This window comes from Bidens hawaiensis, unplaced genomic scaffold, assembly GCF_021521415.1.
Source record: "Bidens hawaiensis isolate Kalapana, Puna unplaced genomic scaffold, B.hawaiensis_p1.1 tig00065960_1, whole genome shotgun sequence".
Classification (NCBI taxonomy): domain Eukaryota; kingdom Viridiplantae; phylum Streptophyta; class Magnoliopsida; order Asterales; family Asteraceae; genus Bidens; species Bidens hawaiensis.
In genome coordinates, this window is record NW_027501737.1 from 37,756 (window position 1) to 42,759 (window position 5,004).

At 33.6% G+C, this 5,004-nt stretch overlaps 1 pseudogene; it reads left to right on the forward strand.

Annotated features, from left to right (window-relative positions):
• Positions 1-1,557: 1,557 nt before the first annotated feature.
• Positions 1,558-2,411, forward strand: LOC143604605 (EID1-like F-box protein 2 pseudogene; annotated as a pseudogene).
• Positions 2,412-5,004: the final 2,593 nt, after the last annotated feature.

The window sequence follows — 5,004 nt, forward strand, 5'->3', positions numbered from 1 at the left end:
TTGCTAATTTAAATAATACCTTGCCTTGATTAACTTGTTACTTTTTTGAAACTTGAACTAGATAATAAAACAACAAAACGAACTTTGAATACCACAAAACGAAGCATTAAAAATCATTATTATAACAGTCAGTAAGGAACTGGAAATAAACGATTACATGTGTTTTATGTTTACAATTAGGCAAATGCTAAAAATATAGGTCTTTTAAACCGTTTGCAAAACCGTTGATTTTAAATTACCAAATATTATTAATTAAATTCATAACCAAATTTGTTAAACTAGTAAAAATGTTAAAAGACCAAACTCACTTTCGTAGGAATCACGGTTGCATTTAGCGTATGCAACAAGCCCTTTAAACCCCCCGGTAGCCCGGGTGGACGAGTATGGTCTCGTGAGGGTTTATAGTGAACTACACCCACAAAGTTCGACGACAACAATAATATACACAAGCAACCACCCAAAAGAATAAATCCCATCAAGTGTCCCAACCAAATGTTGATGAACTAATCAATGACACAAGAGCTTAAACCCTAAATGTTGATGAACACAACCAAACAAATAATGCATTGATTAATAATCCCAAACACAAGTTGTTTAAATAATCAATCCTAAATTAAGCAAGACTAAGGCAATAACTCAATCAAGCTCATAAACATTAAGCATACGAATCTGGTCAGAAGTTAAAATACACAAAAACCTACCCTAGAATGAACAAGAAACTTAGCCAAGCATCGACATATCAATTATATCACTTATCTTGATGAACATGCAATCCCGAGATGAACCGGAAGCCTTGGAATGGTGGAAGATCGTCCTAAGCGGCCTCTTTTGCCTCTAGAAGTTGTGTAAAACCGAATGAGGAGGTTAAGGGGTTTATATAAGGCAAACCTAGATTTTTGGCCGACTTAAGCATCTTCGCGTATCGCGAAGATGTCCTGGCTTGCTTCTTCGCATATCGCGAAGGACAAAATAGTCGGGCCTGATTTCTGCAACTTTGCGTATCGCGAAGTTGCCCTTCTTTGCATCTTCGCGTATCGCGAAGATGTAATATTTCAGATTATTTTATTTTCTTTTCTTGACAGCCTCGTGATGCGTGTACTTCCAATCTCTCACCTCTCGATCTTCGTTCCAAACTCGTAAATATCCTCATTAAGCTCCATAGCTTCCAATGTCCTGAAAACACATAACAATGCTTGAAGTACCAATGTTCGTTCATTTATTTAACTAAATATAACTACTTAATATATAATAATAACTAACTTTTACCCAACCATCACTGCCTTTAACTTAGCCTTTTAATCTTTGTATTATCCTAAACTTGTGGTGCTAGACAAGTAATTAATAGGTGTATAACCTGTTTGGACACAAATTTAATCATGTCTTAAATGTGTCCACCTGTTAACCTCAAACCGAAACTTGTTTAACTCCGTATCGCTAACTTCATGCCGTGTTAGAAATTGTCAGTTGCCTTACTTTATATGTAAACAATACTCTATGATTTTGCACCAACTGTTTGATAATATTATGCTACATTTCATCTTTCACCATGTGCAAACAATGATAATAACCAAGCAGTACAGATGCATACACTCTGCAAGTTGTATGTGCACAAAAGGACACATAAGTGAAGATGTCATCTTCCTAATTCTGCAACATCTAAACTGGAACCCCAAAATAATCGCCACACTTTCATGTGTCTGCAAGTGGTTTGATGATCTTGTCAAGCGAGTCCTCTGGAAAGAGTTTTGCAGAACCCGAGCCCCTAAAATGATGCAAGATCTTCAATCTAGCGGCAGCCATAGTGTATATGGGAACTAAAGTTCACTCGCGAAGCTTCTTATCTACTCTTCGGGCTGCACTAAAGAGGGTTTGTTTAACAAGGTTCACATTTCGGGTCACTTTGCATACAGGACTCGGTTTTCTAGGACGTCTGGTAAAAGCTTTCTGTTATCGAATTGTAGAAGCGATGTGTTGTATGTGTCGGACCCGTGTGAGCATTTGGACCAAGGAGAATAAGGGGATGTGGGTTTCTTGAGAGGGGTATTTAAGTCATTTGCCACATCAAAGGTGCGAAAGATGCTTATTAAACGGGGTGCTAAGTTTCATCCGACAGAGTTTTGCCCTTATTGTAAAGCGAAGTTGTGGAGTATGTTGCAGGCGAAGATGATCCCACAAAGTGCCAGCTGTCGGTTGGGCGCGTATGAAGATTGTATCGAGTATTACGTGTGTCTTAATGGGCATGTTCTTGGTGTTTGTACGCTTTTGCCCTTGTCTGATTATGAAGGGGACGCTGAGTTTGATTGATTTGATATTCGAAATATATAGTTTTGTTAATGTATTTGGAAGCAAATGCGGATTCGATGTGTAATGGATTATACGGGCCAGGTTAATAAAACAGATAAATTGGTTTTGTCTAGGTGTTTCAACATATTTGATTATTTTCTAGTCTCGTCGGGATTACCATTTTATGTGTTTACGTTATGCATTTAGTATATTGCATTGCAATTTGATTAAGTAAAGGTTTACATGCATGCGATAATATTGTGTTTAGGCCAACTAATTACTGTTTCAACAAATATTTTGTGTATAGAATAAAAACTATGTTAATTCTCCTACATCACAAAAAGAAAAGTAAAAGAAGTTTGAAGGAAAAAATTGTGATACAGTGTAAATTAAAATGATATTATCTTAAATCTTAATCTTAAATATATATATAACCAGAACCTTTAAAAGCTCTTTGGTTGTTCCTCAACTCCTCTCAAGCCATCAGATTGTTTTAATTGTAAATGGAAATTTCTCATGCATTTGACCCGAATTCACAGGTATGAGTCTTACCAAACCCATATTGCCCTTAAATGGGTTATAACATCTCATTATATTAAATATTAACCTCACCAAATATTTGATATGAAAATTTGATAAAATAATGTTATGTTAAAATTTAATATCCAATTTATTTTAAAAAAAATATTATTTATAATTAAGAAACAATTTTATAGTAAAAAATAAAATCATGGGTCTCACCAAACACAAATAACTTTTAAATAGGTTATAGTATCTTATTTATTTGTGAAACTATTTCATTATAAAACCGTAAGTATATTATTAATTTCCTTACAATAAAAAAAATAAAAATGCAAAAAAATATATAAACATTATAAACAAAAAATATAAAACTACCCTCGTAATACGGGGATAAAAGCCAGTTTATGAATAAATATAATAAAAAATGAAAAATTATGTCATTTTAAGTTTGAGTTATACATGCCTTAATAAATTGAAAGTCTTTACTTTCTTTTTTTTTGTGTGTGAGATTATAAATAAATTAATATTATGAAACTCTTTTTAATAATTTGATATATTTTTATATTGTAGAGAACTATAGACGGGACGCATAGAAAAATTGAAAAACGGGTGTGAAACTAATCCAGATCCCTAATTGAAACAAAGGAGCAGTCATCTGGCAATACCCTAGGTGGCTAACTTTTTATATGGAATGTCGTTGGTTTAAGTCTCGTTAATTATTTTTTGATTTTTCGAATAACCGATTTTCGGTTTACTTGCGGTTAACCATTTTTTAATTCGAGTATGATATTGTTATAGTTTTTTCAGTTAAAAAAATAACATTCTAAGTATAGGTATTTGCGGTTTGTTCTTGATGGTTTTAGATTAAACCATGAACCAAACAGTCAGTAACAGTTTTTTGTCATCGAAAACCAAAACAAAACCTTTGAAAATTGAAATTGACCAACCAAAAGTTAAAAGAAAAAAAATAAACCATAAAATAAAACTGATTACCGGTTTAAACTGTTTTACGGTTTCAAACCGTGCCCAACTACACACCCAGTATCCGCTATCATTAATTTTCTTCACAAAAGAAAACCCTAACCCAATTGATTCCCGTTGGGCACGTTGTAAAGTTTCATTACCAATTCGTAGTTCTGCTTCACACTTCACAAAGCCTCCGCCTCCAGCTACAGCCTTTTCGGCTATTTTATTATAACTCCATTAACAACCCCTGGTAAGCTTAATTTTCGTAATGAATGTGTATTGCACAACAGAATCATATCTACTAAATAATGTTGATTCTTATACGATTAGGCTTGCATACGTTATGTGTGTGTAGTGTGTAAGTTGAGTGAACAATTCGGCAGAGTAACGAGAGAGAAAATGGCAAAATATCAAAACTGTTACATTAATGATAAGTTACAGGGTATTTATAGGGAATGACCACATTCATTAAGTTAACACTTAACGAATGTGTCATTCGTTACAGCTACTTTAACGAATAAACATACTTATTCGTTATACTTTAAATGATAGCGAATGGCCCTCATTCGTTATCTCATTCGTTAATCTAGGTTAACGAATGAGCTTACAATTAGATGAATGTGTTACATTCGTTACGGGGTAACGAATGTAACTTACATTAGAGCGAATGGCCTATTTAGCCATATTTACATTAAGACCCCTATACTTTAGACTTATTACATTAATGCCCTGATAAAGACCGAGATGTACAAAACATGTATCAACAAATCCCCCTCGTCTCGAGCTCTTTATCTACTTTAACACTGGAACATCTTCGTCTTCCAGTCAACGCAGCTATGAATCTTGTATGCATAACAGACTCTAACAACTTTCTGAAACTGCATAGCAAGTTCATAATCTCTTACATTATACATTCTATTCGTTAAATGTTTTAAACGAATGACCTCTATTCGTTATGCACAACGGAAGCGAATGTCTTTATAACGAACGAGAAACTCATTCGTTATGTTTAAATAACGAATGACTTTACATTCGTTAAACATTTTAACGAATCACCCAATTTTCCTTAGCGAATGAGACACAAATCTCTTTTAAGAAATTAAATAATATTAAAACCAATTAGGTTTTTAACACTGAATTAAATAATCAATTAAATCCAATTTTAGGGTTTAATCGCATACATTAAAAATACCCAATCAACCAAGGATCGGTAATACTTAATTTAAACGAATT